Consider the following 24,099-nt stretch of genomic DNA (forward strand, 5'->3'; position numbering starts at 1 on the left):
TCTATACCAAATTAGCATACCCCCTGAGTCCCTTCCCTGTTTCACACCTGGTAGTTTGGTGGATGGGACTACCTGCTCTCTGTAACCTAGAGGGCAACCAGTGGGTCCGTCTACTCTATTCCATGTTTCTTGCAGGATGACAATGTCTGTATTTCCGATTCCTTTGGTGAAGTCCAGGTTCCTGCACTTTAGGGCAAAGGCAGATGACCTCAGGCCTTGGATATTCCAGGATGACATAGTGAAGGCTTTGTGCTCCATAAAGTGTCCAATGTTGTTGGTTGTGTGGTTTGGCCTCAGGCCAGTAAGTGTGAGCAGAGCATGCTAAGCATCTGGTACATGCCATTTGCTTGGGCTAGTGTAAGAGTCAGGGTTGGGCCTGTTTGCCTGCTCACGGCCTGGGCGTATGTGTGACTTCCATTTTGAGGCCCTCTTTGCGAGAGTGGGGGGCATGGGGTGGGCAGGAGGGGCACAGGTCTGATCTGAGGGGGCCTAAATGGGGTATGGGCATGGTTGACTTGGGGGGGTTGATTGGTTGGGGTGGGTGTGTATGTGGCTGGTGGTATTGTGGTCTGGATGTAGGTCCTCTCGGCGTGGGTCCTCTATGTGTAGGTTCGGGGGGGGGTCCTGCAGATCTAGGAGAGTGTCTTGCTGGTCTGTGCGGGGTGTCTATTGATCTGTTGTTTCTGTGTGAAGTGTTGGGGCTGCGTTTGAGAGCGATGTCCTTTAGGGTCCGGGCGAGTATGGGCACGGATGCCTTTAAAAATATATATATTTAACCTTTATTTAACCAGGTAGGCTAGTTGGGAACAAGTTCTCATTTACAACTGCGACCTGGCCAAGATAAAGCAAAGCAGTTCGACACATACAACAACACAGAGTTACACATGGAATAAACAAACATACAGTCAATAATACAGTAGAAAAAACATCTATGCAGTGTGTGCAAATGAGGTAAGATAAGGGAGGTAAGGCGATAAAAAAATGTATTTTTTTATTTATCTTTATTTAACCAGGTAGGCTAGTTGAGAACAAGTTCTCATTTGCAACTGCGACCTGGCCAAGATAAAGCATAGCAGTGTGAACAGACAACACAGAGTTACACATGGAGTAAACAAACGAACAAGTCAATAAGTCAATAACACAGTAGAAAAAAAAGGGGGAGTCTATATATATTGTGTGGAAAAGGGATGAGGAGGTAGGCGAATAATTACAATTTTGCAGATTAACACTGGAGTGATAAATGATCAGATGGTCATGTACAGGTAGAGATATTGGTGTGCAAAAGAGCAGAAAAGTAAATAGACAAAAACAGTATGGGAATGAGGTAGGTAAAAATGGGTGGGCTATTTACCGATAGACTATGTACAGCTGCAGCGATCGGTTAGCTGCTCAGATAGCAGATGTTTGAAGTTGGTGAGGGAGATAAAAGTCTCCAACTTCAGTGATTTTTGCAATTCGTTCCAGTCACAGGCAGCAGAAAACTGTAACGAAAGGCGGCCAAATTAATTGTTGGCTTTAGGGATGATCAGTGAGATACATTTGCTGGAGCGCGTGCTACGGATGGGTGTTGCCATCGTGACCAGTGAACTGAGATAAGGCGGAGCTTTACCTAGCATGGACTTGTAGATGACCTGGAGCCAGTGGGTCTGGTGACAAATATGTAGCGAGGGCCAGCCGACGAGAGCATACAGGTCGCAGTGGTGGGTGGTATAAGGTGCTTTAGTGACAAAACGGATGGCACTGTGATAAACTGCATCCAGTTTGCTGAGTAGAGTGTTGGAAGCAATTTTGTAGATGACATCGCCGAAGTCGAGGATCGGTAGGATAGTCAGTTTTACTAGGGTAAGTTTGGCGGCGTGAGTGAAGGAGGCTTTGTTGCGGAATAGAAAGCCGACTCTAGATTTGATTTTCGATTGGAGATGTTTGATATGAGTCTGGAAGGAGAGTTTACAGTCTAGCCAGACACCTAGGTACTTATAGATGTCCACATATTCAAGGTCGGAACCATCCAGGGTGGTGATGCTAGTCAGGCATGCGGGTGCAGGCAGCGAACGGTTGAAAAGCATGCATTTGGTTTTACTAGCATTTAGGAGCAGTTGGAGGCCACGGAAGGAGTGTTGTATGGCATTGAAGCTCGTTTGGAGGTTAGATAGCACAGTGTCCAAGGACGGGCCGGAAGTATATAGAATGGTGTCGTCTGCGTAGAGGTGGATCAGGGAATCGCCCGCAGCAAGAGCAACATCATTGATATATACAGAGAAAAGAGTCGGCCCGAGGATTGAACCCTGTGGCACCCCCATAGAAACTGCCAGAGAACCGGACAGCATGGCCTCCGATTTGACACACTGAACTCTGTCTGCAAAGTAGTCATCCGAAAAACCGAGGCTACTGAGTCTGCCGATAAGAATATGGTGATTGACAGAGTCGAAAGCCTTGGCAAGGTCGATGAAGACGGCTGCACAGTACTGTCTTTTATCGAAGGCGGTTATGATATCGTTTAGTACCTTGAATGTGGCTGAGGTGCACCCGTGACCGGCTCGGAAACCAGATTGCACAGCGGAAAAGGTACGGTGGGATTCGAGATGGTCAGTGACCTGTTTGTTGACTTGGCTTTCGAAGACCTTAGATAGGCAGGGCAGGATAGATATAGGTCTGTAACAGTTTGGGTCCAGGGTGTCTCCCCCTTTGAAGAGGGGGATGACTGCGGCAGCTTTCCAATCCTTGGGGATCTCAGACGATATGAAAGAGAGGTTGAACAGGCTGGTAATAGGGGTTGCGACAATGGCGGCGGATAGTTTCAAAAATAGAGGGTCCAGATTGTCAAGCCCAGCTGATTTGTACGGGTCCAGGTTTTGCAGCTCTTTCAGAACATCTGCTATCTGGATTTGGGTAAAGGAGAACCTGGAGAGGCTTGGGCTAGTAGCTGCGGGGGTGCGGAGCTGTTGGCCGAGGTTGGAGTAGCCAGGCGGAAGGCATGGCCAGCCGTTGAGAAATGCTTGTTGAAGTTTTCGACAATCATGGATTTATCGGTGGTGACCGTGTTACCTAGCCTCAGTGCAGTGGGCAGCTGGGAGGAGGTGCTCTTGTTCTCCATGGACTTCACAGTGTCCCAGAACTTTTTGGAGTTGGAGCTACAGGATGCAAATTTCTGCCTGAAGAAGCTGGCCTGAGCTTTCCTGACTGACTGTGTGTATTGGTTCCTGACTTCCCTGAACAGTTGCATATCGCGGGGACTATTCGATGCTATTGCAGTCCGCCACAGGATGTTTTTGTGCTGGTCGAGGGCAGTCAGGTCTGGAGTGAACCAAGGGCTATATCTGTTCTTAGTTATGCATTTTTTGAACGGAGCATGCTTATCTAAAATGGTGAGGAAGTTACTTTTAAAGAATGACCAGGCATCCTCAACGGACAGGATGAGGTCAATGTCCTTCCAGGATACCCGGGCCAGGTCGATTAGAAAGGCCTGCTCACAGAAGTGTTTTAGGGAGCGTTTGACAGTGATGAGGGGTGGTCGTTTGACTGCGGCTCCGTCGCGGATACAGGCAATGAGGCAGTGATCGCTGAGATCCTGGTTGAAGACAGTGGAGGTGTATTTGGAGGGCCAGTTGGTCAGGATGACGTCTATGAGGGTGCCCTTGTTTACAGATTTAGGGTTGTACCTGGTGGGTTCCTTGATGATTTGTGTGAGATTGAGGGCATCTAGCTTAGATTGTAGGACTGCCGGGGTGTTAAGCATATCCCAGTTTAGGTCACCTAACAGAACAAACTCTGAAGCTAGATGGGGGGCGATCAATTCACAAATGGTGTCCAGGGCACAGCTGGGAGCTGAGGGGGGTCGGTAGCAAGCGGCAACAGTGAGAGACTTATTTCTTAACTTAACTCATCCCCCTTTGGCAGTTCTATCTTGATGGAAAATGTTATAGTTGGGTATGGAAATCTCAGAGTTTTTGTTGGCCTTCCTGAGCCAGGATTCAGACACGACAAGGACATCAGGGTTAGCAGAGTGTGCTAAAGCAGTGAGTAAAACAAACTTAGGGAGGAGGCTTCTGATGTTGACATGCATGAAACCAAGGCTTTTTCGATCACAGAAGTCAAAAAATGAGGGGACATGCAGGGCCTGGGTTTACCTCCACATCACCTGCGGAACAGAGGAGGAGTAGAATGAGGGTGCGGCTAAAGGCTATCAAAACTGGTCACCTAGAGCGTTGGGGACAGAGAATAAAAGGAGCAGATTTCTGGGCATGGTAGAATATATTCAGGGCATAATGCGCAGACAGGGGTATGGTGGGGTGCGGGTACAGCGGAGGTAAGCCCAGGCACTGGGTGATGATGAGAGAGGTTGTATCATTGGACATGCTGGTTGTAATTGGTGAGGTCACCGCATGTGTGGGAGGTGGGACAAAGGAGGTTTAGAGTGGAACTAGGGGCTCCATTGTAAACTAAAACAATGATAACTAACCTGAACAACAGTATACAAGGCATATTGACATTTGAGAGAGACATACAGCGAGGCATACAATAATCACAGGTGTTGAATTGGGAGAGCTAGCTAAAACAGTAGCTGAAACAGTAGGTGAGACAACAACAGCTAATCAGCTAGCACAACAACAGCAGGTAAAATGACGTTGACTAGGCAGGGAGGGTCGGATTAACTACACACAGAGCCTGAGTGCGGCTGGGGCCGACAGATAAAACATAAACAAGCAGAATAGAGTACCGTGATTAATGGACAGTCCAGCATGCATCAGCTATGTCGCCAAGTGATCAGTGTCCAGGGGGCAGCGGTGGATGGGGCAGGGAAGCTAGACTGGCAAGTATTATCCAGGTTTAAAAAAAACTGGCTGGCTGTGCAGAAGGTAAAAGGTAAAAGCTGCTAGCAGTGGCTAATAATGACTAAATAGCTTGTAGCTAGTTAGTTGGTTAGCTTCTGGAGGTTCTTGAGTGTGTTCTAAAAATTAAAAATAATAGCGATTCCATATCACATTGGGTGAGGCAGGTTACCGGAAGGTATAAACAAATAAAAAATCGAAAAGAGATTGAAAGTAAATATGGGTCCAGTGAGTGGTTGGGACGCGGCGATTCAGACGGTTAGCAGACTTCTGCTAACAAGCTAACAGTTAGTAGGCCGGGGCTAAACAAGGTAGCAGTTAGCGGACCGGGGCTAAACAAGCTAGCAGTTAGCAGGCCGAATTAGCAAGCAAGGAGATAGCAAGGTGCTAGAAAGTTAGCCTTTGGGGGACGTCGCGATGGGGTGAGTCTGTTTATGCCTCTTCATGCGGTGACATCGATAGACCGGTCGTGGGTCCGGATATTGTAGCCCAGGAGTATGCTTCGGTGGTAGCTAGCTTCATGCTAAGTGGGTGGAAATGCTAGCCAGGGGTAATCATCTGGGGTTGCAGTTAGCTAGTTGTGAAGATCCAGCTGAAAATGTTCCGTTTGCGGTGGTAATCCGGTGGGAATCTGGGGATAAAAAAATAATAGGTCCGTTATGCTCTGGTTAGAGTCGCGTTGTTCGAACTGGCGAGAGCTTTCCAAGCTAAAGGTTAGCTGATGACCGGTTAGCTGAAGATCGCTAGCAATGGTTTGCTGACTGATAGCTGGTAGTTAGCTGGTAGTTAGCTGGCTAGCTTCAGTTAAGGGGTTCCGGATCCAAAGTAAATATAAATACTTTAGAAAAAAAGCAGATCCGCGCTACCTTGGGTGAGGCGGGTTGCAGGAGAGTTTTTAGAAGTTGAGGTTTAGCTAAATGTTTTAAAAGCTATGCGAAGAAAAATATGTAAAAACAACTATATATACAAGGGACACGACACGACAAGACATCTGACTGCTACGCCATCTTGGTGAGAATAAATAGGCTATAGTGGTGAGGTAATTACGATATAGCAATTAAACACTGGAGTGGTAGATGTGCAGAAGATGAATGTGCAAGTTAGAGATACTGGGGTTCAAAGGAGCAAAATAAATAAATAAATACAGTATGAGGAAGAGGTAGTTTGAATGGGCTATTTACAGATGGGCTATGCACAGGTGCAATGATCTGTGAGCTGCTCTGACAGCTGGGCACTGCTGCCTTGTATAGGTGGACCTGGTCATAAAGGCTGTTCAAGTCCAGGGTGGAGCGGTGGGCCAGATAAACATTTGGTTTTGAGGCACAGTCACGGGAAATACTTGTGTTTACCCGCTCTCTCTCTCTCTCTCTCTCTCTCTCTCTCTCTCTCTCTCTTGAGTTGTCACCTCACAGTGTCAGAGGGACAGATAGAGCTGATTTAGCATGGACAGTCAGAGCACATTCAGACACGGCTGAGCCAGGACAGATTGGAGTTTGTTTCTATGTGAACTACTACAGGTGACGAGGGAGGAGAACTCTGTCTAAAACAACTCTCATGTCATTTCAACCAATAAAATATATGTGATGACATTGAATCAACGTGGAAAATTGATTGGATTTGTTAGGGCATTTCGTATTTTTTTCACCCAACTTTTAATCTAAATGACATGGTAAAATTTTAGCTGACAACTCAACCAAATGTAATTCAAAACTAGATGTTGAACTGACATCTTTGCCCAGTGTGCTGTGTGTGACACTGACAGGGTATTTGAGCTTTTTGTTGGATGAATATGGTTCTAGACTTTGAGAAATGGAAATTGGTACTCTGGCTTGTTGCAAAGGCTCATAGAATGGTTTGGCTTGTGTGTAACAGAGATTGCAATGGCTCAGAGTGGAATAGAATGGAAGAAAGGTAAGCAAGCAGAGGAAATGGCTGAGAGTGGAAGAAATGATGGATGAGAATAAAGAAAGTCAGAGGAAAGTGTGGAGCAGAGAAAAGGAAATAATCAAGGTTTGAAGAAGAGACAGAAAGAGAGAGAGAAGTGGCACCCCACTGACTGCCTTAAAGCCTATCTGAATCAGTCTTTTTGTGTTGGGACTGAATAGTGCAATCATATAATTTCTTTGAAAAACGGACTTGACACTAGAAAAGCCGGGCCTCGAGGGACCCCCCCTTTGAGCCAATGAGCAGTCATTTGGACTTGAACATTCTCACAGTCTAATAAATACATTTCATAAACACTATCGGAAAAAGAATCCTTTGGTTGTGTTTATGACGGCTCGGGTAACATCAGAACACAAAAGATATATTATTTTAAAGAACACAATAGCATTTTCATTAGTTTATGTTACTGTGGGCTATCTGTTGCCGCGATCTCACGTGTGGAGCGCATGGAACAATGATTATCCTTGGAAGATCTGCTCTTTTTGATTCTACAGTATATAGACATCTAAATGTCTTAGCTGTATGTGACTCTGTGGGAAGATTTGAAAAAGTAACTTTTTGGCATTCTAGGGGAAAACATGACATGTCTTCTTAAAACTGCTTATGAGATATTTAAATTCTGACAATATTCTTCGGTTGAATAAACTTATTAAGGAAAGTCAAGGACAGAGGGGGACATGACTTTAAAAATGGCAGAGATATTTGATTTTAAATTCATATTGAGTCAGAACTACTCACTCGGCTCTTCTAGTGTTAAGAGAAACCTTCCTCTTGCATTTGAAAAATAGTCTGGAACAAGCCTTTCAATTGTCCCCATATAGTAAATAGCTCTGCATCACCATCATTGTTTCCCAGTCTGCTAGGCATTCTGCCTGCTCTGACTGTCACATATTCATTCATCCATCCGTCTACTGTAAATCTTGACCCTGATGGTTCTACTGCTGCTCTCTCTCTGTCTCTCTGTCTCTCTGTCTCTCTCTCTCTCTCTCTCTCTCTCTCTCTCTCTCTCTCTCTCTCTCTCTCTCTCTCTCTCTCTCTCTCTCTCTCTCTCTCTCTCTCAATTCAATTCAATTCAAGGGGCTTTATTGGTATGGGTAACGTGTTAACATTGCCAAAGCAAGTGAGGTAGATAATATACAAAAGTGAAATAAACAATAAAAACTGTAAACATTACACACATTACAAATGTCATATTACGTATATATACAGTGTTGCAACGATGTACAAATGGTTAAAGATACACAAGGGAAAATAAATAAGCCGTGTCTTTACTATAATTAACTGAAGACTGTTTTTATCAAAGATTCTCTGTAATTAGTTATTACGCGATTAGACTGATTAATCATGTAACCGTAATTACTAGGAAGTCGGGGCACCAAGGAAAAATATTCAGATTACAAAGTTATCATTTCCTAAAATAACTTTTCAGATATTTTATCTGATCAATTAGTCTTTGAATTACTGAATTACTTACTTTACCTCACGTTAGTCTCATTCCAAACGTCGTAAATTGTTGGTTATCTGCACGAACCCAGTCTTCACTATGAGTCATCCATACATCAATTGTCTTAAATCATTTATTTATTACTAACTAAGTAATTCACAGAAATGCATAAACAAACAAATAAGGTAAATGTGGTTACATGAAATGATAGGAGAATGTGCCTTAGTGGGCTAAACCGGCATGGCGGCAAAGTGGGGGTCGACTAAGAAGTCACTACAAAGTGATAATTATAACAATTGAAATACTAATCCTTTGCACATGAACGCTCACTCATTCGGGAACAATTGCAATCAATATTTATATTTACGCCCAGTGTGTCATCTTGATCGCTGGTGAAAAGTTTGTTTATTTTGTAGAATTGTCCGTCTCTCTCCCTCTCTCTCTCTCTCTGTCGTGGTTATAGTGGATCGTTCAGAGTGACATTCATTCTTTTCGTTTTTATAGAATGGATGTTTCGGCGGTTGTCGTTCTTCGCTTTCAATGATACCGAATTCATAGCTGTTCGTAGCTGGATTCTTCACCGATCTTTTATACTTTCTCCGGAACATGAAATTTGTTCGTACCTCAAGTTCTGTGAGTTGGAAGGATTTCCTTTGTCCTCTATGAAAATGTACTCTCTCTATACTGTGTGTCCATGAGGAGATCCTCAGGAATTTACGACGTCTCTCTGACCACAGCAACCTGAAGCAGGAAAGGGGGAGGCAGGGAGAGGGGGATGGGGCTTACTATACCCAAAGAGGCCAACGTCACGACAGGAGTTTTTCAAAATTGGGTTTGATTTCGAATTCTTTGTGGATCTGTGTAATCTGAGGGAAATATGTGTCTCTAATATGGTCATACATTGGACAGGAGGTTCGGAAGTGCAGCTTAGTTTCCACCTCATTTTGTCTCTCTCTCTCTGTCTGTCTGTCTGTAGATTCTCTCTCTCTCTCTCTCTCTCTCTCTCTCTCTCTCTCTCTCTCTCTCTCTCTCTCCCCCCATTATTTATCTGTGTAAACCATTCTCTCCTTCTCTTTCCCTCTCCCTCCTTTACTCCCTGTCTATATCCCAGTGTTTAGTAACAAGGCTGATGGCCTATATCATAGTATCACAGTGTATGGCTCTGATAAACAACTGTAATCTCTCTTCTAGTGTTGTTTCTTCTCATACTCTCCTAACACTCCCTGAGAGCAGCAATTCTCTTCATCTTCTGTTGATATCAATCTCCCATTCCTTTCATTCTCATTCAAAGAAGGAGGGGGAGAGGAGAGGGGGAAGATGGTGTGGTGGGAACCTGAAATAAAAAGGAAATCTCTAAGTTAGCATTAAGTTTCCCGTATTGACTGTGTCTCCTGCTGTTCCATTATTCATAGTTACAGCAGTTGCCAGGAACACTGCTGCCCCACTTCCACTGCACCCCACTCCACTCCACTCTGGTCAGCATGTGTTGAGAGGGAAGTGAAACCTATCGAGTTTGAATTCATTCAGTCGAAGCCCACTCCTTATTACTTCAGTTCTCTAAGCAATTCCATTCCACCTGAATGACTTTAATGAGAATATATGCAAACCTGCTGGAGTTAGAATCATCAGAGGTAAACCATGTTATCGATTCACATGAAATGTAGATATGACACTTCTCTGTCCCTAAATCCTCAGTGTGAACACAGTGTTTAGAGGAGATAGTTGGGTTTCTGGAGCGGCTCTTTTTTCCTCCTATCTGTTGTGAGCACTCTGATTTCTGCTGACTCGGATCGCACTAAAGTGGAGCAGCACATGACTACATATAACAATACCCTCTATACTGCCAGATATTTAATGAGTGCTGCAGTGTGTGTGGTGTGTGTGTGTGTGTGTGTGTGTGTGTGTGCTGCCTACTTCTCCAGGATATGATGACTCCAACCTTTGGATTAACTCTTAAAAACGTATCTGCTTGTGAGAATTGCGGCTCACGCTCAGGGAATAACGGGAGGGAATAGCTTGGGACCTGGAATCGACCAGAATATTCCACACGTCCTGTTTGATACTGCGTTCCTACTGTGACAGAGCTGGGAAACCATTTAACATTGTAGGATTGTAGGTCCGATCATTTTAGGACCGTGAGTAAAAAAAAAACACATTATAAACTCATTATAGTCTAGCCGTAGCTTAAAGCGTCAATCTACAGTTGAAAGAATAACAAAGTGTACTCCCTGCCCGTTTTAGTAAAAAGCTGAGGGATGGAGCTGGAGAAATGTAACCACTCTCAAACTCATAAACACAGCTATGGAAACAAGGACTAACCATCCATGATATCAGTGTTAGTGTTTGTTTACATTTTCTTTGTTTACATCATTGGAGTAAAACAAGTTTATGTTTGGGTTCTGATGGGGTATGTCAGCTTAACTAAGCTCATGGGGCATGTAAATGTTATATTATTTAAGAATCAATGGGGACATATCATTAATTTATATCAGAAAATGGATGAAGCAACTGCAGATTGCCCCTTTAAGAACCTTTAGTCCGCAACTAAGGCCCAGAGTTTTTCCTGGTGATATCACATGGCCAATTATTTATTTAACTAGGCAAGTCAGTTAAGAACAAATTCTTATTTACAATGACAGCCTACTGGGAAACAGTGGGTTAACTGCCTTGTTCAGGGGCAGAATGACAGGTTTTTACCTTGTCAGCTAGGGGATTCGATCCAGCAAACTTTCGGTTACTGGCCCAACGCTCTAACCACGAGGCTACCTGCCGCCCCAAAGACAAACTCCTGGTCTTACACATTTTGTACATCAGCCGTTGGTCTGCAAATGTTCACTGAAGTTCAGTATTTCTTGAGAAACCTTAATATGAAACATGATTCAGTTAATCAGAATTTCATTGAGTAATGATGCAAACAGAATTTTGGTAAAGGTTAATCTTCAGTTCAATACCAAAAGGTCAGACTGTGTATACTGACTTTGTATACTTTGATTTGACATCAAATTGAATATGATTACCAGGAAGTAAAATTGTAACATCAAAGTGTGAAATGAAACACAACTAATGAATTCATCATTCCATGTCTAAATGAACAAGCACCATGAGTAGTGAAGGTCTAATTGAGGTGAACTCGTCAAAGTGAACACACATTTACATCCAGGAAATAGCAACAAACACATAAAAGGAACAGAAGGTGTATTGCTTCCAAATGAGCACACACACAGCAGCCGAGTGATCATTCTGTAGATGACTCTGCTTATTCTCTTTAACAATGACCTCAGAGAGAGGGTGTATGTGTGTGTGTGCGTGTGTGAGACTAATTTCTAAGGCATCCTGATTACCATAGTTCCTTTGTGCCTTTCTCTCTCTCTCTCTCCAACCATACGGTAAATGGCTGCTGGTGAGTTCGGAAGCTCTGAGAGTCTGATTGGGAAGCATGAGAGCAATATCCTAATGGTTCGTATCCATCCACAACATTAACTTCTCTCTCTCTCTCTTTGTGCACTTTGAAGACGTATGTCTTCCTTTCCTTACAGCAATGAAATACACTCCTCCTCCTCCTCTGCCCAGAACATAAAAAGTAGCCACTGATGTTGAAAGGCACTCTCTTTTTATTTGTCTAAGTAAACAGCCACATCGTTCACTGTGATTACAATTGCAGAGGAACACAATCAGAAGGATGAGTTTGATCAATGGCTTGCACTACCTTTAGATCAGGGCTTACCAAACTTTTCAATCAGGCCCCTCTTGCAGCATTGGGGAATGGAGAACACACCTGCAATTCTACACATTTGTCATGGGGTGCACAGAATTTTGCTGTTTTAAAGGTGACAGACAGCTTTATGTCCAGAGATATATCTATATTTATGTCAGTCAATTCTACACTTTGTGACATCAAGTTATAGTACATGATATTCTGCTAGTAATGTCATTGTGACTATGGGGTTTTCTCTGTATCACATCAACAATGCATCGAACAATTCATCATTTTGTCACATCTATCCGATAATGGAATCTTGCTTTTGTGACATCATACTTAAATGAATTATTTTTGTGACCTTCATTTACATTTAAGTCATTTAGCAGACGCTCTTATCCAGAGCGACTTACAAATTGGTGCATACACCTTATGACAACCAGTGGAACAGCCACTTGCATCTAAATCTTGTTGGGGGGGGGGTGAGAAGGATTACTTACCCTTACTTACCCTATCCTAGGTATTCCTTGAAGAGGTGGGGTTTCAGGTGTCTCCGGAAGGTGGTGATTGACTCCGCTGTCCTGGCGTCGTGAGGGAGTTTGTTCCACCATTGGGGGCCAGAGCAGCGAACAGTTTTGACTGGGCTGAGCGGGAACTGTACTTCCTCAGTGGTAGGGAGGCGAGCAGGCCAGAGGTGGATGAACGCAGTGCCCTTGTTTGGGTGTAGGGCCTGATCAGAGCCTGGAGGTACTGAGGTGCCGTTCCCCTCACAGCTCCGTAGGCAAGCACCATGGTCTTGTAGCGGATGCGAGCTTCAACTGGAAGCCAGTGGAGAGAGCGGAGGAGCGGGGTGACGTGAGAGAACTTGGGAAGGTTGAACACCAGATGGGCTGCGGCGTTCTGGATGAGTTGTAGGGGTTTAATGGCACAGGCAGGGAGCCCAGCCAACAGCGAGTTGCAGTAATCAAGACGGGAGATGACAAGTGCCTGGATTAGGACCTGCGCCGCTTCCTGTGTGAGGCAGGGTCGTACTCTGCGGATGTTGTAGAGCATGAACCTACAGGAACGGGACACCGCCTTGATGTTAGTTGAGAACGTCAGGGTGTTGTCCAGGATCACGCCAAGGTTCTTAGCGCTCTGGGAGGAGGACACAATGGAGTTGTCAACCGTGATGGCGAGATCATGGAACGGGTAGTCCTTCCCCGGGAGGAAGAGGAGCTCCGTCTTGCTGAGGTTCAGCTTGAGGTGGTGATCCGTCATCCACACTGATATGTCTGCCAGACATGCAGAGATGCGATTCGCCACCTGGTCATCAGAAGGGGGAAAGGAGAAGATTAATTGTGTGTCGTCTGCATAGCAATGATAGGAGAGACCATGTGAGGTTATGACAGAGCCAAGTGACTTGGTGTATAGCGAGAATAAGAGAGGGCCTAGAACAGAGCCCTGGGGGACACCAGTGGTGAGAGCGCGTGGTGAGGAGACAGATTCTCGCCACGCCACCTGGTAGGAGCGACCTGTCAGGTAGGACGCAATCCAAGCGTGGGCCGCGCCGGAGATGCCCAACTCGGAGAGGGTGGAGAGGAGGATCTGATGGTTCACAGTATCGAAGGCAGCCGATAGGTCTAGAAGGATGAGAGCAAATAATTTTTAGAATGCCGTTTGAGTCTTTGCGTGTCAAAAAAGATATGCATCAAATAAACTACATGACACGTCAAATAACACAATTCTATTATAGAATGTTGTGTGTGCTGTATTTGCATGTGCAATCCAAGCGAAGATACAGATGTTATTAGCAACTAGCTAGCTTTAGCTTGGTACCGAGTTGGCACCAATGCAACCACCCTGAAAACAACATTTTCAATATTGTTAGCAATGATTTAGGAATCCATGTGAGTAAGTATTAGCTAGGTAGCCACTTGTTTTTCTCCTATTGAAATCGAACTTCAGTTCATGAAAATAACTAGCTAGCCAGCTACTTACTTAGCCCTGTTGCCCAAAGCTAACGTTATAAACAGCAAGCTAGCTTAATATAGCTAGTGAGGCTTGACCGGACATGTTGTGAAGTTAGCCACAATAAGGATCAGCCACACTAGTGCAATTTGCGGTTCGACTGCAAAATAAAAGTCCCTTTGAAAGTGGCGCAGAAGGTTACTGTCACGTAGAGTAGGCCAGAAGGCTAAACTGGATAACCTAACCTCTATCAAAATAAAAGATGGCGGAACCGCAAAAGTTCTTCTGTGCAAAGGTGTTTATTTACAAGTGAATTCCGGAACAAAAAAACAACAGTACTGCCATCAACATCTACCTTATGGGACAGCTTAAAAACAATGCTGCCCCATCCACAGCTCAATCCAAAAAAACCTCCCCATGACTGAAAGAGGGCTCCTTTTGTAGGGCTAGCCCCTCCCCTCAGAACAATTAACCCTGGTTAATTAATCAATTAATAATACAAACATACATTTTCCATGAACTAAACATACTAAAGGATATACATTGCAACACGGTTTTAAACAATATCACAACATAACATTTACAACATTACATCACTACTGACAATAGCTTTCAATATGCCCATGTGCATTAATGAGCCATTTGGGACAGGCACTATAAAGCCAACCCAATTCCCTGAGCTCGGGTCCTTTTCCAGCATACCCGGAAGCTACAGAGATGGAGAGAGAGAAACAGAACAAACAAACAATGCGCTCATCCACAACATTGATAAGTATAAAATGCATGCACCAAGACAGAAGTTAATTTGTGTGTCGACCCACATTGTTAACTTATCTTATAATGGCGCAGGGAGGAGTGATGAATATGTGTGTGCGTTAAAGAACCAAATGCTGCCCGCGGCCAGTGACGGACTTCTACGTCACATTACCTTCCTCCTCTCCTGAAGCGACCATGTACGGGAGCCTTGATAGGTAGTCCGCAGTAACGTTCTCTTTTCCTGCCTTGTGACGGACACAGAACCTGAAGGGCTGGAGCTCCAGATACCACCTGGTCACACGAGAATTCCGGTCCTTCATGGTCTGGATCCAGGTCAGTGCTCTGTGGTCCGTGTGCAGGTCAAATTCCCTCCCAAGAAGGTAGTAACGGAGGCTATCTAGGGCCCACTTTATAGCCAGGCACTCCTTTTCGATTGTAGAATACCTGGTTTCCCTGGGCAACAGCTTCCGACTCAGGTACAGCACAGGAAGCTCTTCTCTTGGCTCCCCTTGGGCCAGTACAGCTCCAATTCCTACAGCCGAAGCGTCCACCTGCACGAGAAATCTCTTCTGAAAATCAGGGGTCTGGAGAACAGGGAATGAGCACAGTCGTTTTTTCAGTGTCATGAAGGCTTCCTCACACTCCTCAGTCCACTTCACAGGGTTGCTGGCCCCCTTCGAAGTGAGGTTGGTCAGAGGACAGCGATGGTCGAAAACTGTGGAATGAATCTCCGGTACCACCCTGCCAGACCTAGGAAGGACTTCACCTGTTTCTTGGTTCTGGGTTGAGGGCTATTCCTGATGGACTCCACTTTCTCCACCTGAGGCCGAACTTCACCCTTACCCAGCTGGTAACCCAGGTACTTTGTCTCCTGTTTCGCCCACTCACACTTCAGGAGGTTAAGCGTGAGGCCTGCTTCATGAATCTTCCCCAGGACTCTGCTAAGATGCTGTATGTGCTCCTCCCAGGAGTGGCTGTAGATCACCACGTCGTCCAAGTAAGCAGCACAGTAATCGTCACAGTCCTGGAGGACCTTGTCCATCAGCCTCTGGAAAGTCGCAGGGGCCCCATGAAGGCCAAACGGCATGACCTTGAACTGGAACAGGCCCATTGGCGTCCGGAATGCAGTGTAGGCCTTGGATTGTTCATCCAGGGGCACCTGCCAGTACCCTTTGCAGAGATCCAATGTGGTGATGTAATGAGCTCTACCTATTCTCTCCAGTAAGTCGTCAATGCGGGGCATGGGATAGGCATCAAACTGGGAGATGGCATTCACCTTACGGAGGTCCATGCAGACGCGCAAAGAGCCATCCTTCTTTGGGACAATGACAATAGGGCTGCTCCATTCACTTGAAGATGGCTCGACAACATCCATCTCTATCATGGTGTGGACCTCTACCTTGAGGGCTACCACCAGCCTCTCAGGCACACGGTAAGGATGCTGGCGGACAGGGTTCTGGCCAGGTTTCAAACGAATGACGTGTTCTAGGACTTTGGTTCTTCCTGGTCTCTGACTGAAGAGGGCCGGATACTTGCCAAACAGCTGCTTCAGCTCATCTTGCTTGTCTTCTTCCAGGTGAGCCAGTATGACTTCTGCTCGTTCTTTCCATGCCTCTGTGACCCCATCCGACTCATCCTCTTCTACTCTGCGGACCAGAAAGGACTTTCCTTTGGAGAGTTCCTCTCTCTCTCCCAGGCCTTGAGAAGGTTCACATGGTAGGTTTGCTTCTTCTTACCCTTGTCCGGGTGCAGCACCTCGTAGGTCACTGGGCCCATCTTCCTCCCGATTAGGTACGGTCCTTGCCATTGCGCAAGGAGCTTGCTGGTAGATGAGGGAAGGAGGAGCAGGACTTTCTGTCCTGGCTCAAACTCTCTGTGGCGAGCGTGCTGGTCATAGCCTCTCTTCTGGGCCTTCTGGGCTTGCTGAAGGTTTGCTCTAGCTTCCTCTCGGTACCGTTCCAACCTGTCTCGCATCTGGAGGACATACTGGACAATCCCCTGTCCTGAGGTAGCTACTGGGGAACCTTCCCAGCACTTCTTCAGCAGGTCCAATGGTCCTTGCACTGGCCATCCATAGAGGAGTTCGAATGGCGAGAAACCTGTCGATGCCTGAGGCACCTCCCTGTAAGCAAAAAGCAGAAAGGGTAACCACTTATCCCAGTCTCTACCAGTGTCAGCCACAAACTTCCTCAGCATGTTCTTGAGCGTTTGATTGAATCTCTCTACAAGCCCATCCGTTTGGGGATGGTAGGGAGTAGTCCTCAAGCCTTTAATGCCCAGCTGTCGGTGGAGTTGAACCATCAGTCGCGAGGTGAAGTTTGTCCCTTGGTCCGTCAGGATTTCATCTGGGATTCCTACACGAGAGAAGAGCTGAACAAGAGCACTGATTATTTTTGGAGTGGTTATGGAACGGAGTGGGAAGGCTTCTGGGAACCGGGTGGCATAGTCACAGATCACCAATATATACTTGTAACCTGCACTACTCTTCTCCAAGGGTCCAACAATGTCCATTGCAATTCTCTTGAATGGGGTAGAGATAACAGGCAGTGAACATAGAGGAGCCAGTTCAGACCTACGGACAGCACTGGTTTTCTGGCACGTGGGGCATGATTTGCAGTATTTTTGTACATCAGTATACATGGAGGGCCAAAAGAAACGGGAGCCTAGCCTAAGATAGGTCTTATGTTGCCCTAGATGGCCTGCCCATGGAACTGTATGTGCAAGGTTGAGAACAAGTGGTCTACAGGTAGATGGCACCACCAACTTCCTGCAATCTGCCTCTGACCCAAGGTAGAGTATGTGGTTGTCTACTGTGTAAATCCCCCACATGAAGATTGACTGTCCCCAGCTAAGGCCTTGTCAAACAAACATTTCAAGGTTGCGTCAGACTTCTGCAGTGTAGCAAAATTTTGTGGAACATCCCATTGCACCTCTAACCCAGACACATCAGCAACAGGTACAGGGGTTCCCACATACTTCTCAAGACGCCGCTGGCGGCGTGACTTTCTGGGCCCTTTGGTTCCCCCTCGCACAGACTATCACACAAGTCAGGCAGAGGTTGTAAACCAGCTTTGGCCTGGGCACGAGTGACAACTGAACATGCCATCTGAACATCAGACTGGCAAACTGACTGCTCATATAGCTGACCCCCACACTTCCCAACAGATCAGAGAGTACAGGCACATCCCTCCCCAAAATCATCTCAAAAGGTAGCTTCTCCATTACCCCAACTTTGAGGAGGTATTTCTGACCCCGAATCTCAACTGTGAGCTCAGCTGTGGGCTGCTGTGACTGGTCACCATGAACACATTGGATCAGTGTCTGATGACCATAATCAATGTCATTAACAGGTACATTACCTTTTCTGATCAATGACAGGGAACTGCCGGTGTCAATCATTGCAGTAAGACTTTTACCATTCACTTTTACAGGTACCAAGCATGACCCTTCCCGAGTCTGTCTATTCTGAACACCATCCCCCTCTCTGGGTACATAACAGTAACCTGAGAGCTTGGATTTACGTAGCGGACACATTGAAGCTTTGTGCCCCTGCTGCCGGCAGTAAAAACAGGTCAGACCCCTCCCATCAGAGCGAACTGCATGATCCCTTACCTCCCTCCCAGACACATAACCCCCAGAGTTACCTCCACCATCTCTGGCGTTTCTGATGTCCCTTGTGTCTCTGAGACTCCTTGGAGCGGGTGCTGCAGGTTGTGGTGGGCCCCCTTTACGTGCATTAAGATACTGCAGGGCAAGCTTGGCCGCCATAAGCCCGTCCTTGGGCTCGTGCTCTCGGACCCAGGTTCGAATGTCGTGTGGTAGAACTTGTAGAAGTTGCTCGAGGATGATGACCTCCCGATTTCGTCCTGTGTCTTCTCCCCGGTTGAACCCATCGTCGGTAGAGACCCTTGAGGCGGTGGTACGTCTCTGTCGGCGACTCACCCGATGGCGTTGATGCAGCTCTGAAGCGTTGACGGTAGGTTTCCGGTGAGATGTCAAACTTCACCAGCAGCCCTTCCTTCAAGCCCTTGTAGACATTGGACAGCCCCTCATCCATTGCTGTGTAAGCCTCTAAGGCCTTGCCCGTGAGCAATGGGACAAGCCTGCAGGCCCACTCTACCTCAGGCCACTGCCACGTCTTAGCCATGCGCTCAAACCTCAGCAGGTAGTTTTCAATGTCCTCCCCTGCTGGTATGAGGGCATCTTTGGCTCCTTCCTCAGGAATGCTGGAAGATGGACGTTAACACTGCTGGACTGGTCTCCTGGTGCTGGCCTCATTACTGCTTGGGGTGCCTGCTGTGGAGTTGAAGTCCCTGCTGCATCGAGCCTTTGTCGTCCTGGTGTTGGAAGACCCAATCTTGGGCTCTCACTGACGAGTTCCGCCTGGTGGGGAGCTGTGAGGATAGATTGGCGTAGGCCACGTAACTCCTGTTTAAGGTCTTCGTCCCTCCTCTCAAGGCAGGTGAAAAGTTGCTGAAAAAGGGTTACCATGGTTGGGTGTGGTTCTGGTCCCCCAACTGCTCCTTCAGTCAGCAGCTCACCCAGTTCTGGTTGTCTTTGGCCCCGCGGTCGGGCTCCTAGTTTCTCATACTTGACCTCTTCTTCACCAGACGATTCCATGGTATTCCACCCCGGTTCAACTTCAGGTACCTTTTCTGACAGTTGATGCTGTTGCTGAGAACGCAATCCTGTACGCATTCCTTTACCTCTCTTGTTGGAATTCACTGATTTGCGGTACGCCATCCCACCACTGCCACCATATGTCACGTAGAGTAGGCCAGAAGGCTAAACTGGATAACCTAACCTCTATCAAAATAAAAGATGGCGGAACCGCAAAAGTTCTTCTGTGCAAAGGTGTTTATTTACAAGTGAATTCCGGAACAAAAAAACAACAGTACTGCCATCAACATCTACCTTATGGGACAGCTTAAAAACAATGCTGCCCCATCCACAGCTCAATCCAAAAAACCTCCCCCATGACTGAAAGAGAGGCTCCTTTTGTAGGGCTAGCCCCTCCCCTCAGAACAATTAACCCTGGTTAATTAATCAATTAATAATACAAACATACATTTTCCATGAACTAAACATACTAAAGGATATACATTGCAACACGGTTTTAAACAATATCACAACATAACATTTACAACATTACATCACTACTGACAATAGCTTTCAATATGCCCATGTGCATTAATGAGCCATTTGGGACAGGCACTATAAAGCCAACCCAATTCCCTGAGCTCGGGTCCTTTTCCAGCATACCCGGAAGCTACAGAGATGGAGAGAGAGAAACAGAACAAACAAACAATGCGCTCATCCACAACATTGATAAGTATAAAATGCATGCACCAAGACAGAAGTTAATTTGTGTGTCGACCCACATTGTTAACTTATCTTATAATGGCGCAGGGAGGAGTGATGAATATGTGTGTGCGTTAAAGAACCAAATGCTGCCCGCGGCCAGTGACGGACTTCTACGTCACAGTTACAATTACATATTTAGACTAGATAATGTTGAACAAGTTTGAAGTGTTGGAATGTGGAGCAATGAAATCGGGTATCAGTCGACTCATTGACACCCACAGAATATAACTGTCAAGGGTTTATGTAAATATTAGCATTGTAGCTTTTATGGGAACTGTGGGAACTATAGTACCTTTTCAAGCTCATTATTAAGCTCGGGGCCCAGGGTCTGAACCCCACCCTGTGCAACTGGGTCTTGGACTTCCTGATGGGCCGCCCCTAGGCGGTGAAGGTTATGAAACAACACCTCCACTTCGCTGATCCTCAACACGGGTCCCACAAGGGTGCGTGCTCAGCCCCCTCCCGTACTTCCTGTTCAACCATGACTGCGTGGCCATACACGCCTTCAACTCAATCATCAACTTTGCAGACGACACAAAAGTAGTAGGCCTGATTACCAACAATGATGAGACACCCTACAGGGAGGAGGTGAGGGCCCTGGCGGAGTGGTGCTAGGAAAATAACCTCTCCCTCAACATCAACATAACAAAGGAGTTGATCGTGGACTTTAGGAAAAGGCAGAGGGAGCACGTCCCTATCCACATTGACGGGACCACAGTGGAGAAGGTGGAAAGCTTCCTCAGCATACACATCACTTATGACCTGAAATGGTCCAACCACACAGACAGTGTGGAGAAGAAGCTGCAACCTCAGGAGGCTGAAGAAATGCAGCTATGCTCCTAAAACCCTCAGAAACTTTTACAGTTGCACATTTGAGAGCATCCTGTCAGGCTGTATCACCGCCTGGTACGGCAACTGCACCGCCCGCACCTGCAGGGCTCTCCAGAGGGTGGTACGGTCTGCCCTACGCATCCCCGGGGGCACACTGCCTGCCCTCCAAGACACCTACAGCACCCGATGTCACAGGAAGGCCAAAAAGATAATCAAGGACATCAACCACCTGAGCCACGGCCTGTTCACCCCGCTATCATCCAGAAAGCGAGACTCCACTGTACAGCCTTTCCTATTAACGTTGCATTTTAAAGGCCTTAGTGTGTCTAAACAAAAGGTGTAGTTAAAGAATTCTGCTCTGGAAGGTAGATCCCTGATGATTTTGTCTGCTCATGTAAAGACTGGGTCACTATTGATTCTCTGTAATCCTCCTGAATTGGTAGGATTATCCGTACCTGACACTGTATAAACCACTGTTTACAAAAGACAGCACATCAATGAAAAAGCCTTTTTAAAAAAATGTTTTTATTACTTTTATTTCAATCAGCCTAGCAGCTAAACCGATCCATCCTAATTGTAATCCAGCCAATGACAGCACAGCAGAGGGAACAGGTCGTTATGGACACAGGGTCCTGTACTGATAGTGTGTTCTGGCCATGGTGTATTCTCTCCACCAGTATTCTCCTTGTCCCTCTCTGGGCAGAGCAGCTCGCTCCAATCCTAAACATTGAGAGCTGAGGGAAATAACAATAGACGAGGCCTCTGAGACACATACAGGGACAGACTGACTGGAGCACAGCCATCTGAACAGTCCATTAGGGTTTACAACAACAAGAGGAGAGGGACTGGTGCTCTACACACACATCAACACACGCAATTTATATATTACCGTAATTTACAATAAATGCTGTTTTTATTTCTGTACCAAGTGAACACAAAACAAATCAAATCAAATGTATTTATATAGCCCTTCGTACATCAGCTGATATCTCAAAGTGCTGAACAGAAACCCCGCCTAAAACCCCAAACAGCAAGCAATGCAGGTGTAGAAGCACGGTGGCTAGGAAAAACTCCAAAGAAAGGCCAAAACCTAGGAAGAAACCTAGAGAGGAACCAGGCTTTGAGGGGTGGCCAGTCCTCTTCTGGCTGTGCCGGGTGGAGATTATAACAGAACATGGCCAAGATGTTCAAATGTTCATAAATGACCAGCATGGTCAAATAATAATAATCACAGTAGTTGTCAGTTGGCTTTTCATAGCCGATCATTAAGAGTATCTCTACCACTCCTGCTGTCTCTAGAGAGTTGAAAACAGCATATCTGGGACAGGTAGCACGTCCGGTGAACAGGTCAGGATTCCATAACCGCAGGCAGAACAGTTGAAACTGGAGCAGCAGCATGGCCAGGTGGACTGGGGACAGCAATGAGTACTCATGCCAGGTAGTCCTGAGGCATGGTCCAAGGGCTCAGGTCCTCCGAGATAGAGAAAGAAAGAGAGAATTAGAGAGAGCATACTTAAATTCACACAGGACACCGGATAAGACAGGAGAAGTACTCCAGATATAACAAACTGACCTTAGCCCCCCGACACGTAAACTACTGCAGCATAAATACTGGAGGCTGAGACAGGAGGGGTCAGGAGACACTGTGGCCCCATCCGATGATACCCCCGGACAGGGCCAAACAGGAAGGATATAACTCCACTCACTTTGCCAAAGCACAGCCCCCACACCACTAGAGGGATATCTTCAACCACCAACTTACCATCCTGAGACAAGGCCGAGTATAACCCACAAAGATCTCCGCCACGGCACAACCCAGGGGGAGGGGGTTGCCAACCCAGACAGGAAGATCACATCAGTGACTCAATCCACTCAAGTGACGCACCCCTCCTAGGGACGGCATGAAAGAGCACCAGAGCACCAATGTTGTTTTATTTTGTGCCACACACACACGGGCTTGTTGGTATGCATTTATGTGTGTAGCCTATGTCTGTTTGTGTAGTGTAGTTCTGTCTTCAAATAAATTAATAGTACTAGGACAATGGCCTGGGGATCAGCCCAGTGTGTGTTGTGGGAGGCTGGGATGTGGTCGGTTCATTTTGGTGGTTCCAGTACGACTATTTCATGCTAATGTGGTGTGGCAGAGATGAATGGATGCAGCACTCTGCTTCCTCCTTCCCTCATTCCCTCTCTCACTCTAACAGATGTCCGTGGGCTAATGACTTGTTTTTGAGTTCTACCGTGTGTGTGTGTGTGTGTGTGTGTGTCTGTGTGCGTGCGTGCATGTGTAGATATGCACCGAAAATTATGTTTTGCTCTCCATCTCTGTGAAATTGGTCAACTTGTTTGTGTGGGAGTAGATTTGAGCTAAGGCCATATTTTTCATAATGGTTTTAGATCTTGACTTAGTAATCACACAGAGGATGGTCTTCTAATGATAGCTCCCAAAAGACTAAGACTATAGCAACAATACAATGCAGCAATAATGCAAAAGCCCTGCAATGTACGCTGTGATTACCATGGTGATAAATACTGCAGCCGTGCTGAAAGCTAGCAATAGGCCTATAGTAATATGATGTAGGGGCTGCTGCTGTAAATATGACTTTAAACATGACAGGACTGTGAATGACAAGGGGAAAATGACAGGACTGTGAATGACAAGGGGAAAATGACAGGACTGTGAATGACAAGGAGAAAATGACAGGACTGTGAATCACAAGGAGAAAATGACAGGACTGTGAATGAAAAGGGGAAAATGACAGGACTGTGAATGACAAGGAGAAAATGACAGGACTGTGAATGAAAAGGGGAAAATGACAGGACTGTGAATGACAAGGGGAAAATGACAGGACTGTGAATCACAAGGAGAAAATGACAGGACTGTGAATGACAAGGGGAAAATGACAGGACTGTGAATGACAAGGAGAAAATGACAGGACTGTGAATCACAAGGAGAAAATGACAGGACTGTGAATGAAAAGGGGAAAATGACAGGACTGTGAATGACAAGGAGAAAATGACAGGACTGTGAATGAAAAGGGGAAAATGACAGGACTGTGAATGACAAGGAGAAAATGACAGGACTGTGAATGACAAGGGGAAAATGACAGGACTGTGAATGACAAGGAGAAAATGACAGGACTGTGAATGACAAGGGGAAAATGACAGGACTGTGAATAACAAGGAGAAAATGACAGGACTGTGAATGAAAAGGGGAAAATGACAGGACTGTGAATGACAAGGAGAAAATGACAGGACTGTGAATGACAAGGGGAAAATGACAG

This window comes from Oncorhynchus keta, chromosome 8 (genome assembly GCF_023373465.1).
Source record: "Oncorhynchus keta strain PuntledgeMale-10-30-2019 chromosome 8, Oket_V2, whole genome shotgun sequence".
Classification (NCBI taxonomy): domain Eukaryota; kingdom Metazoa; phylum Chordata; class Actinopteri; order Salmoniformes; family Salmonidae; genus Oncorhynchus; species Oncorhynchus keta.